Here is a 13,978-nt window from a genome sequence, read left to right on the forward strand (position 1 = left end):
ATCTTTCCGAAATGGGGAGGTATGTTTCAAATTGGATCATTATATAATTTTTCATATATATCGAGGCTTTCAAAGTGGAATAATTTGTCATATATATTGATGCTTTCAAAATGGAATAATTAGAGGAATAAACTTAGAGGATCAATTTTAGCAGCGAGACACAATTTGGAGAATTGGGATCTGTAACCTTATGGGCCCATTTTGATGCCTTAATGATGTTTTTATTTGGGTAAAAATTTCTCTCTTAAGCATAGGACCTCGTGACACCATTCTACACTCATAGACCTTTCCAAAAGGTGTAATAATCATGCCACTCAAAATTTGAGCTGCCATGTTTGACCCCATGGCATGAGTGGATGCCATGTCAGCCACCATTACTCATGCATGTGGGGTTATCCACATGGGAAATTCAACGAAGACTATAGAAGGGCCAAATATTTAACTCCAGTTAGAGTTGAAGGAGACAAACTTGACCCCTAGTTGGCTATCAAGCTATGTCAAAATTATGAGGTAAACCTGACCAATGAAATATTCAAGTTTGTTAGGACAATAGTGGTGGTTTTAGGCACTCGGTATTGGTGGCCCATGGTATCAAGCCTATGGTATTACTTCTAGTTAAATCCTTTAAAAGGATTGGGGATTCTGCAATGGAATGTGCTAGATTTGAGTGAAAGGATCACTTGGTGAGGGCGAGGATATTTGGATGGATTGCCTACTTTTAAGCCATAAGATAATAGATCTATTGTCGATTGTTTTTTTCCAATTTGGGTTTTCCATAAAGAATTAAATGTGTTGTTTCTATATGTGCACTTATTTTTAATTGTTTTATTATATCATCGATTGAGCAGGTGCTCAAAAAATAGCTCAAAATTTAAAGTTATCGGATCAGTGTGGAACCTGAATGACCACTTAGTGCTCGTAATCCTGAATATGATGCAACTACTTTCGCGTGAAACATACACCGTATGCTCCCAGAATCATGTTCTGTTTGTTTTCCCAAACAAGCGAATTTTCGTAAAAATTTGACAGCCCAGTTAGCAGTCCGTACTGCTAACATGGCGCTGACTGTGCAAGTATATGTGGTAGTTTGACTGGTTAATGGGCTCAGTGAATCATGTTGTGCCAAGTGGCACATTCTCATTGGTGCAATTCAACTATTTTTGATTGGTTGGATTGGTGGCCAACCACGAGCCGACACGTGGCCCAACTAGAGGCCGCCACGTGGCAGCCCAAGGGCCACCAAAATTTTGGGTCGAGTCCAAGCAGCAGTAGGAGGGGTCAAACCCACGACCACCTAGCAACGAGAAAAGCCTTCCACCAATTCACAATTGTAATGAGTCTTAACCTATATAGGTTTTGACTTATATTTAAATTCAATATCCATGCCAATCGGAGGGAGGGGCTAGTTCTTGGGCATGCACCACCGATGCGACGACTGGTGAAGAGGAGCGACGGCCCGACCAGCAGGGGCAGGTCGTTGGCCTTGGCCCTGGGCATGTGGCCCCCATATGGCCATGATTTTTGAATCATAGGCGTTAGAGGGCTTTTAAAGTGTCTGACAATTTCACCCGAAAATCAGCGAAATTATCACTCCGTTAACGCTCTTTGGGGCAAATTTGTAGTATGGTGCCAGATTTTGGGGAATTTGCAGTGCGATTAGCATAAAACTTGGAAAGGCCATAACTTCTTCAGTTTTTTACCAAATCAAGAGCAGAAGGAGGCTACATGATCCAAAATGGATCCTAAAACCTCTAAGTCTAAGTCTTTAATACTATCGGAAAACACTATCGCAGAAGAAAAACCATGAAGAAGGGTGGAAAATAGAGTAAAGCGAAGGTTGAAGTATCGTTTAATCAGAGTTGTTGGATCGAACCAATCAACAGTCCAAATCAAATCGGCGGATCGCATCGAAGGGTTCGGCAATATCGCATCAACGGAGTGTATGGGGACGACCTGAGGGGAAATGTGACTGCGATCGGCAACACAGCGCAAACCATTGATCGAGCGTTCAGATCAATAGTTGCGATTACACCATCACATCGCAGGTTTCCAAGGGAAGGACTTACCAAAGGCCCGAAGACCATGTGATATGCGATTGTGATATATCGCATCGCAACAATACAAAGGGGCGAAGACACATAGCCCATGAGATTTGCCATAGCCATCAAGGCAGACCCGAAAGGGTTCATAAATGCGGATCTATAAAATTTGAGATCCGAGATAAAAGTGTTTTGTCGATATTTTTCTGTGTATTGGTGTATTTTTGTTATAAAACCGAAATACAAAGGAGCCATGGCATATGGCACTACAACAATAAAACACGGACCTGAAAGGATTTATGAATGCAACTTTATGTTATTTGGGTTCCGTGGTAAATGGTATTTCAAGCGGGCTTCAGGTGGTAAGTGGTATTAGACGGGCTCCGCCTAATCCCATACACTGACCGACACGTAGCACGCAGCAAGGAGATAGAAAACCACTTTTTTCGGGCAAGTGATCTTCGCGCAAGTAAGTCATCCGAAATGCACATCAGCCATCAGATCAAATGGCGATAGATCAACGGTGGAGAATGCACAACCAGGTTGGATGACCGGATGGATGTGAACCATCATATGAGAACAGATCTACAGCGTGGGATGTCAAAGGACCGATAACGGACGAGGCATAACAACTGTTTGATTCCTCTGTTTTAGAGTTTCTATTGTGTATTTCTCTATGTAAACAAAGAAGCAATTCTTTGGTATTTTTTCACCATGCCAGTCTTTCCGTTTGAAAATAGGTGGCCACCATACCTTAAGCATTTTACAATGATTGTTTAATTCTTAACAGGGAGTTGAACGGACAGCGGATGGGAGCCAAAAATCCCAAGAATGTAGATGAACGGACAGAGTTGAGAGGCTTAAAAGCAACTCTAGGGCAGGCAAAGAGGGACAGAGAAGAGGAGCGGAAGTGAAAGCAGAAGACAGAGAACAAGAGGGAGAGTTCGTGCACTCTTTTAGACTCGAGGATTTCGAGTAAATCCCTGTTGTTTTGTCACTCTTGTGTTGAGACTCTATTCGATCTCACACTTGTATTCATCTACTCTTGAAGACATAATACAGAGGTCGACATTGAAAGCTGGACCAGGAGACGTAGCCAGGAATTCTGGTGAACTACTTGATTATTTGTTGTGTTGATGTGTGCGTTTATTATGTTCATTGTCTATATTATTCGCAATATTTTCGATCCGTTGCACTAAATAATATAGGAATTCCTGCACATGAGTCTGTAATACCTTAATATTGATTTAAGATCTCATTTTCAAATTAAGTGGTATCATAGCTTTTGGTTTTGCATTTTTTTATTTTTTTTGTTAAGGTTAGACAAGCTTGTGCTGGATTTTGAATGCTAACTAGATTAAAGCTCAGACTAGGAGAAGGAGAACTTGTTGAGGCTAATCCAGAGATTGGAAGAGTCTATTCTTAGAGGAGAATGGTAGAAGAAGCTCCATTGGGATCAGAATCTCAATTTATAGAAAGTTTTATGACAATCTGAGCTATGGTGGAAGAGATGTATCTGGAGTTTAAGAAGGGTCGAGGTGAAAGCACTTCAACACCCAAACCAGACAAAGGAGCAGAGGAACCTTTTCTAGTTGCCCCTCCAGAAGGCAAAGGGAAAGGGGAAATGCCTCCTCCACCATCTCCTCCATCATCACCTTCATCATCCTCATCATCTTCTAGCTCTTCTAAGAAGAAGAAGAAAACTTCCTTAATCAAATTAGATGTGAAGTTTTATTTGCCAATTTATGATGGAGAACTCAATGTAGAAAAGCTAGATAATTGGATAAGACAAATTGATGTATATTGTAGGGTACATAATGTTGATTCAGAAAGGAAGAAGATTCAGCTAGCTAGCCTTTGACTAGGAGGAACTGCACTAGTTTGGTGGGAAGGCAAGACACAAGATGATCTGCAAAAACATGGTAAAATCATTTCTACCTAGAATGAATTTGTTTCTGCTATAAAAAATCAATTCTATCCTTTAGCTTACATGCAGCAGGCAATGATGAGTTGGCAAACTCTTTGTCAGTTGAAAGGTCAGAGTGTACAGGGTTATACTCAAGAATTCAGAAAGAGAGCTTTAACTCTAGGTATATCATTAGATTCACTTGAGACTTTATTGAAGTATATAGGTGGTCTTCATAGCTATTTAAATCATATTATTCTCATGTTTAATCCCAATATATTAGATGATGTATCAGTTCAAGCCACACATCTAGAAGCTAGAGGTAAGAATGTAAACCCAGAGGTTGGGAAATCATCTAAATATTATGTAAGCAAGAGCAAGGAAAAGAAGAAATTGAAATGGAAGGAGAGGAAAGCAAACACTGTAAAGAAGGATAAACCTTCATGCACCCATTGCAAGAAAGAAGGACACGATGAGGCACACTGCTGGTTTTTTCATCCAGAACAAAGACCTAAGAAGTTCGGTGGAAAGAAGAAAAAGAATGTTGTTGCTATTTAACGAGACTTGGGATCAGATTCAAGCGATGAAACAACAGTTACAACCACGGGTATTAAAGGTAAACATTCTGAAGCATCCATAAGTAATTTTGCACAATCTGTTGGTAATGAAAGTAATGAGAGGGAAATAAATGAGCTTTTTTGTATCAGAGTAATTTCCAAGCACAATAATATTGATACTTTGTTTGATAGTGTATCACAAGTAAATTTGATTTCTGAAACAATTGTGAAGAAGTTGGGATTAAAAACAAAACCTCATGACAAGCCATATCCATTAGGTTGGGTGTGTGATAAAGCAAAGCTACAAGTAATGAGACAATGTAAACTTAGGTTTTCTATTGGATCAACATTTGTAGATGAGGTTGAATTAGATATAGTTCCATTGGATATATGTGGTATTGTTTTGGGAAGTCCATACTTGTATGATAGGAAAGTTATTTTCTATAGAGCTGAGAATAAATATCAACTCACTAAAGATGGATTAGAATATCTTGTAAGAGCTCATAAACTCAAAGATAACTATTCTCTCATAAACTCGGGGCAGATGAAAAGAATTGTGAATTCAAGTAAGCAGTTTTTACTAATTGTTGTAAAGGCAAAGGATACTGAAAAATCCAATGCATTTGAAGGTTGTGATTCTAAACAGAAAGCTAATTTAGTTAAAGTTGTTTCAGAGTATGATGTTCTATTTCAAGAACCTAAAGGTCTGCCACGCAAGTGAGAAATAGTACATGATATTTATTTGCAGCAAGATGCTCCATTACCTAACATTGGAATGTACAGATTGTTAGCTTTAAAGAATGCAGAGATAAAGAAGCAGGTATAGGAGTTGCTCGATAAAGGGTTTATACAACCAAGCACATCACCATGTGGATCTCCAATCGTGCCAGTGAGAAAGAAAGATGGTTCGTGGAGAATGTGCATTGATTATAGAGCACTAAATAAAATAACGATCAAGAATCGTTATCATCTTCCTCATATTGATGATCTATTAGATCAATTGAAAGAAGCAGTTTACTTTTCTAAGTTAGACTTGCAAAGTGGTTATCATCAGGTTAGAGCTGCAGAACAAGATGCATGGAAGACTGCTTTCAAGACAAAGCAAGGACTATATGAATGGTTGGTTATGTCTTTTGGCTTAACTAATGCTCCTGCTACATTTATGTGTGTTATGAATGATGTACTCAGACCATTTATTGATGATTTTGTAATTGTTTATTTAGATGACATTCTTGTTTTTAATAAGACATGGGAAGACCATGTAAAGCAGACTTTAGATGTTTCAAAAAGATAAAATCTCTATGTAAAACTGTCAAAATGTGAATTTGGCAGAACATCTTTAAATTATTTGGGTTATATTGTAGGGGCTGGTGAATTGAAGATAGATCCCTCTAAGGTTGAAGTCATTGTGAACTGGCCTAATTCAGCTACAGAGGTTAGGAGTTTCCTAGGGGAAACACAATACTGGAGAAAGTTAATTGCTAAATTTTCATTGATTACAGCTCCATTACATGCTTTGACAGGAGCGAAACAGTTGTTTCAGTGGGGAGGCAAACAAAAGAAAGCCTTCGACACCTTAAAAGAGAAAATCAGTACAGCACCAGTACTAGCATTGCCAGATCTTCAACATCCATTTAAGATTGAGACAGATGCTAGTGACTATGCCATGGGAGCAGTGTTGATGCAACACGGAAAACCCATATGCTATCATTCTGAGACATTTACTTCTGCAGTAGTTAATTATCCCACATATGATAAAGAATTGTATGCATTAGTAAAAAAGTGTGAAAAAGTGGAAACATTACCTAATGGGTAAAGAAACAATCATACATAAATGTCATCAACCACTTCAATATTTGCACTCATAAACTAAATTGCAACAATCAAGACATTATAGGTGGATGGGTTTCCTACAGCAATTTCATCTTGTCATCATATATAAGAAGGGCATACACAATAAGGTCACAGACATGTTATCAAGACCAATCATAAATGCATCTACTATACTTAAGCATAACTTAGTAATGCATGAAATTTACATTGAACAATATGCTCAAGATGTAAATTTTAAAGATGTATATGCAACTTTAAGTCATGGCAAGCAAGTAGAAGAATTGGATTACTATGTAAAGGACCAACTCTTATATCATTTGGGAAAGTTATGCATTCCACAAACTGAAAGAGTTAACATAATCAGAGTACATACTTCTCTCATATCAAGTCATTTTGGTGTAAGTAAAATAGTTGCACACTTACAAAGGCTCTGTTATTGGCCAAGAATGCATGAGACAGTTTCTAGATATATCAAAGGGTGTACTATGTGTGCTACAAGCAAGCCCAATAATAGAAAATTAGGCTTGTACACTCCACTTCCAATTCCTTCTCGTCCTTGGGAAAGTGTTTCCATGGATTTTGTTGGGGGATTTCCAAAATCTAGGAAAGGTCATGATTATTTGTATGTTGTTGTGGATAGGTTCAGTAAAATGTGTATTTTGATACCATGTAACAAGTAGGTTACAGCTGAACAAACAAAAAAGTTGTTCTTTCAGAATGTATGGGTTCATTTTGGGTTACCCACTTCTATTGTATCTGATCGAGATTCTCGTTTTGTTGGGAAGTTTTGGTCAAATCTATGGGAGTTGATGGACACCAGGTTGAAGAAGAGTGCAACATTTCATCCACAAACAAATGGTCAGACAAAAGTGTTCAATAGGACAGTGATCCAGTTGCTTAGAGGTTATTGCAGCAAGCATCCCAAGATTTGGGATGAGCATTTGTGTTATGTGCAGCATGCTTAAAACCATGCCAAGCACTCATCTACTCAGAGATCTCCTTTTGAGACTTGTTTTGGTTTTATACCAAAGTCTCCCTTGGATTCTGTCTTTGGTAAAGACATAGCAGTTGATGGACATAGTGATGTGGACAAAGCAACCAAGTTCATTGAACAAATCCAGGAAATTCACCAGGAAGTACAGGAACAGCTGGAAAGAAAGTAAAGCCAAGTACAAGGCAAGACATGACAAGCATTGAGCTGAGAATAGTTTTCAAGTTGGTGATCAAGTTTGGTTGTACATCAGCAAAGACAGAATGCATGGCAAAGGTAGGAAGATAAAACCAATACAGTATGGACCTTTCAAGATACTTGATAAAATTGGTGAAAATGCTTTTCGCCTTGATTTTCCAGCTTATATGCAGATCTATTCAGTCGTTAATGCAGAAAACTTGAGATTGTATGAACCTTCATTGATTGAAGATCCTGAAGAGCAAAGTCAGTTGCCTTCTATTGAGGATTTGTTGCCTGAGTATCTCAATGAGTTACAGGAGGACACAGTTCTGGACAGGAAGGTAAGGACTATGCGTCAAGGGGATGTTGAGTACCTGAGAGTAGGGCTCAAGGGTTCAAATCCAAGCAAGGCACGATGGATAGAAATTGGACAAGTGAGGGAACTGTATCCTCACTTGATCGATGCCTAAAAACAAACTTTTGGTGGTCCAAAAGCTTTTCAGTGGGAAGCCGTGATCCAAAATGGATCCTAAAACCTCTAAGTCTAAGTCTTTAATATTATCGAAAAACATTATCGCAGAAGAAAAACCATGAAGAATGGCGGAAAACTGAGTTCAGTGAAGGTTGAAGTATCATTGAATCAGATTCGGTTGATTGGACCGATCAATGGTCCAGATCAAATCGGCGGATCGCATCGGAGGGTTTGGCGATATCGCATCGGTGGAGTGTATTGGGGACGACCCGAGGGGAGATGCGACTGCGATCGGAAACACAACGTGAACCATTGATAGAGTGCGCAGATCAATGGCTGCGATTACACCATCACATCACAGGTTTCCAAGGGAAGGACCTACCAAAGGCCCGAAGACCATAAGATATGCAATTGCAATATATCGCATCGCAACAATACAAAGGGGTGAAGACCCATAGCCCGTGCAATTTACGATAGCGATCAAGGCGGACTCGAAAAGGTTCAAAAATGTGGCTCTATAAAATTTGATTTCCAAGATAAAAGTGTTTTGTCGGGCTTTTTCTGTGTATTGGTGTATTTCCGTTATAAAACCGAAATACAAAGGAGACATGGCATATGGCGCTACAGTGATAAAACACGGACCCAAAAGGATTTATGAATGCAACTTTATGTTATTTGGGTTCCGTGTTAAATGGTATTTTGGGTGGGCTTCAGGTGGTAAGTGGTATTGGACAGGCTCCGCCTGATCCCATACACTGACTGAAACGTAGCACGCAGCAAGGAGAGATAAAACCGCTTTTTCAGGCGGGTGATCTCCATGCAAGTAAGTCATCTGAAATGCACTTCAGCTGTCAGATCAAATGGTCGTAGATCAACGGTGCAGAATGCATGAGCAGGTTGGATGATTAGGATGGATGTGAACAATCGGATGAGAACAGATCTATGGTGTGGGATGCCAAAGGACCAATAACAGACGAGGCATAACAGTCGTCTGATTCCTCTATTTTAGAGTTTCTCCTGTGTATTTCTCTATGTAAACAAAGAAGAAATTCTTTGGGATTTTTCACCACGCCAATCTTTCCGTTTGAAAATAGGTGGCCACCATACCTTAAGCGTTTTACAATGATGGTTTAACACTCGACAGGGAGTTGAACGGACAGCGGCCGGGAGCTAGAAAGCCCAAGAATGTAGATGAACGGACACAGTTGAGAGGCTTAAAAGCAACTCTAGGGTAGACAAAGAGGGACAGAGAAGAGGAGCGGAAGAGAAAGCAAAAGACAGAGAGCAAGAGGGAGAGTCCGTGCACTCTTTTAGACTCGAGGATTTCGAGTAAATCCCTATTGTTTTGTCACTGTTGTGTTGAGACTCTATTCGAGCTCACACTTGTAATCATTTGCTCTTGAAGACATAATATAGAGGTCAACACTGAAAGCTGGACCAAGAGACATAGCGAGGAAGTCTGGTGAACTCCTTGATTATTTGTTGTGTTGATGTGTGTGTTTATTATGTTCATTGTCTATATTATTCACAATCTTTTTGATCTGTTGCACTAAATAATATAGGCATTCTTGCACATGAGTCTGTAATACCTTAATATTGATTTAATATCTCATTTTCAGATCACTACACAAGCATTTTTGGGCATTCTGGAGCCATTGGAACCAGTTTCAGAGCTTTTTGAGCATTGTAAACTAGTGTATTCACATTTTTGAGCATAATAGAGAGGGCCAAGCCATTGGAATCTGAACCAAGGAGACGTAGCCTAGGAGGGGTGAACTCCTTCATCATGTGCTGTTGTGATACTATTTATGGTGATGTTTATGTCTGTTATATGTTGATGTTCAGTTATTTGTTTATGTTAATTTGCACATAAAATTTACATAAAAGCACTCAAAAACTCATGTTTAAACTTGCAACATGAATCCTTAAGCACATTTGGCATAATCTGAAAAGGAATTTAGTACAACAAACTAATTATCCCAATAAGATCATCAATATAATTATTATCAAATCTAAATAAAGGGGAAAAAATGAGAAATTTGTACTTGGTGAAGGAATAACTATAGTGTTTGGTCAAGTCACAAAGGGGTAAAGGGAACTGCATGGACAACTTGCTTGGAGATGACATGAGATTGATAGTTCAAAAAACAGGTTCAACAGGAAGATATAGAGGCAAAGAACAAGGCTATCATAAACACAAACTAGATTAGGATGTTGGTTGTGCTTAAGTGGCATAAGGAGAGCACCTATCGTGAGTAAGTGTGTGAAAGTGAGAAAATGGAAACATAAATTCCCAAACAACAATACCGTTTTTTTTGAGATAGAAATTTGTAAATTACATGTAAATGGGCATATGGTTGTGAGACTAGGTTAGTCTTGCGTATCCCTACCGATAGAGTCTTAACATAGACCTAGGTGATATGGGGGAGGATCATACAGGTTTTTTGGATTGGATCTTGAGAATTTCACTACTCAAGTTTAAATGGGGGATTGTTAGGTAAAATTGATTGGTGAAAGAGTAAAGGTTGTTAGGTCAATGATGGTGGTTTTGGGCACCTGATATTCGTGGCTTGTGGTGTTGATACCATGGTATTACATGTAATTAAAACCTTCAAAAGGCATGGGGATTCTCCATTGGAATGTGCATTTGTAAATTCCCATTGGAAGCTCATTCTAATGGAGAATCCTCAAGCTCATACCACTCAAAAATGGGTCTTATATCATCACAAAGGATATGGGTAAGAATATTTTTGAATTGAGTATTATACCTTCCCTTATTGTATAAATATTTAATGTGAAGCTACCTCGACCATATTTTCCACTTCTACTGGACACCTTGAAGTTGGCTAAGCATTTGGCTCATATAAAACTAAACCATAACTGCATTAAGTAGGCTATAATAGACTAGGTCATTGATGGCAAGAGGAGGGCGCCTATTAGCAGAACATACAACTCTATGGAGTTGTCAAAGATGGGCAACTTCTTCACTAAGGAAAGTGGCTCACCAAGAGTTACATTTAATATAATTGGCCCATCTAATGGAGGCACTTGAAATAATAAGGATCATTGCTTCCTAAATCAGTATGATTGATCCAAGTGGATATTGGTGGCCACTCGCACCTTCCACTAACTTACAATGATATCCATCTTAGCATTTGTTTTAAGTTTTTGAAGTCTTGAACTTTTGTAATGATGAAATTGGAGCAACACACCCTCTTTGGATCAACTCCTTAATTTTATTAGTTTATTTTCCTAGAGTTGTAGCAGACAATTTGGTAAAATGCTAAAATTTATAACTCTCGTGCTAATGAGCGATCAATAATATAATCCACATGAATACAAAATTTCGTTTGACCTTAGCTCCTAGGTGTTGGATGTAATTCAACCCACATGACCCAACACTAACATATATTGACTACCAAAAAACTAGATTTTTTTTCTATATAGTATTTTTTATTGATCGTATGGATCAATGGGAGGTCAACCTTATATTATTTGTTAGATGATCCAAAAATACAATTTTATCATAGGTTATAAAATTAGAATAAAATAATTATTAATTTAAGATATTAAATTAATAATTATTATTCTAGAATGTTTAATTATTTAATGGAGACTTTTAGAATTAGCATATTGTTGTAACTAGATATGACTCTCCAAATGTGTCGTATCTTAGGCTCTATTTTAGGAGATTAGTTAGCTAGTTGGTTTGAATAGCATTTATTGTAAATGGACACTTGTTATTTAATAAGTGATCCATAATTAGAGGTAGTTAGGACATGGAGCTTATATATAGCTCATTGCAAGAGTGTTTGTGTTGTTCGGGTGTAAACTCTTGCAAAATCAATTATGTAATTGTTTTTTTTCTGATTAATAAAATTACGTGTCTGAGGACACTTCTGCCATTATTGTGGTATCAGAGCTCCAATAATGCAGCTGATGTGAAGAGGAGATTCCAGCTCTACAAGTTCTTGGAAAACTCCATTGAATTGATCAACAGATTATTGGCGGTGACTTCACTGAGGCGCTTGCTGGCGCAGCGGACGCATATTTACTGCCATTAACAAAATTCACAGCATAATCTTCAAAGGAATCATATTTTGGAATTTCTCCCATTCAAATTTGAGCCAATAGACCCTTGCTATGTTGCTGGCCTACCAGGGGAGTATATTATCACCCTTCTGTGTAAGTGCTGATCTGGGATTCCTGAAACTGAAAATTTTCATACCAATCTGTCTTATTTGACTCATTTGGGCATAGCATGTTCGCTTGACTTGATTGGGCCTCCTCTTTGTGAATCCAATGCACAACATACGCAAACCATAGTTATCTGTTGTCTTAACATTCACGTGAGCTTCAGTCAAAGTCTTCCACTTCTGCACGTCAAGCACACAGAGCTTGTGTTTACGGAACAATATGAATATATTAAATCTTCGAGCTCAGTATTTGAAAATATCGGTTTCTATTGCAAGGGATTATTAATAAAGTCTTTTTTAACGGGAAACTTATTGTTTGGAATTAAATATTGACGCAAATTGCTCCAGGAGAACGACGTGAGGTCGGTTTTTGGCCATGAATTCATCATTCGAGAACATCAACAGCTCTGAAATTCAATGTGTAGGCTCTTCCGCAGGTGTACAAATGGCAGCTAGATAAGATTGTCAGATCCGCCTGTTACACAATTTCGCTGTAGGTGTTTTAACCTGTTCTATGCTAATGCCTGCGCTTGGCATTTCTACAGTACCAAAATACATCCATTCCAAATAAAAACTCAAGTAACATGTACTGTTCCAGCCTCATAGGCCAAGTTTTGTTCTATGCCAATGCGTGCGCTTTGCATTGTACTTGATGATGTTGTCAGTCCTCATCCTGATCCAGTGAGGAAACGGCTTGTTTTGCCTCATATTCACAGTCAGCGTCAACAAATGAAATACTTGGTAAAAAGATCCAGCATTTTACAAGTAAAAGATCCAGCCAGCACTCCAGCGTAGCCAGCGCTCCAGTGCCAGCCAGCGAGCGTTTGTCAAGTGAAAAGATCCGGCGTTTGACAGGATTTTTTTTTTAAAGGTGAATATGAAAAGTCTTTGCTGGAGAGACAAGGGATATTTTTAATTTTGTAATGTTAATGGAGTGATAAGGATTTTTCGTTAATTTTGTGGAGAAATAAGGAAATTTGTATTTTGGAGAGATCTGGTGATTTTTTATTTATTGTTTGTGGAGTAATAAGGTGAATTGTAATTTTTTGGAGCAATAAGGAGTTTTTTTTGTAATTTTTTTTGAAGGAGATAAGTGTAACTCAAAGTAATTTTACTTTGAGGGGGGTAACTTTTTTTTTACCAGATTGTGCAAAAGCACCATTGTAAAAGTCAAATTTTGAAAGTTGCCTTGTAAAAATTTGAGATATTGACTAGAGCCAAGTGCAAAGCTCAGTCAATTTTCTCCTGTTTTGACGACTATTCGAGGGTCCATGGCCAAGCCCCGATAGATCGTGTTTTTTGCGTTGTGTGTTGCGCATCTTGAGTTTTTTGGAGCTTGATTCGTGGTGTGAAGTCTTAACGCTACAATGTCTAAATTGATTAATTTGTTTTCTGATTCCGACAAACTAGAAGGCACCAAATCTTATAAAACATGGCATCGTCTCATCGAAAGCACACTCATTAATTATGGCAGGGAATATGTGATGGAGATGTTAAGCCAAATAAACCCACAGATGCAGCTGCACTAGCAAAATGGGAAATCAAGAATGCTAAAGCCTTAGCTCTTATTAAATTTTCTGTGAATGATGAAATGTATGTCCATATAGAAAATGCTATAGATGCATGGACTGCTTTGAAAAATTTTAAAGACCTCTTTGATACTCAGCCTGAATCAAAGGAAGTCGATCTACAATTAAAATTGTTGCAACAAAAATTAACTGAAGGCGGTGATGTTCTTGAATATATCTCAAGACTTAAGAATATCAGGCAAGAAATTATTAATGCTGGTTTTCCCACAATTGAT

General features: G+C 38.2%; 1 pseudogene; it reads right to left on the reverse strand.

Moving 5' to 3' along the window:
• Positions 1–12,774: 12,774 nt before the first annotated feature.
• Positions 12,775–12,882, reverse strand: LOC149222974 (large ribosomal subunit protein eL39z/eL39x pseudogene; annotated as a pseudogene).
• Between the last annotated feature and the right edge of the window lie 1,096 nt (positions 12,883–13,978).

This window comes from Pinus tabuliformis, chromosome Q (genome assembly GCF_031772625.1).
Source record: "Pinus tabuliformis cultivar Carrire ecotype Pingquan chromosome Q, CPIR1, whole genome shotgun sequence".
NCBI classification, from domain to species: domain Eukaryota; kingdom Viridiplantae; phylum Streptophyta; class Pinopsida; order Pinales; family Pinaceae; genus Pinus; species Pinus tabuliformis.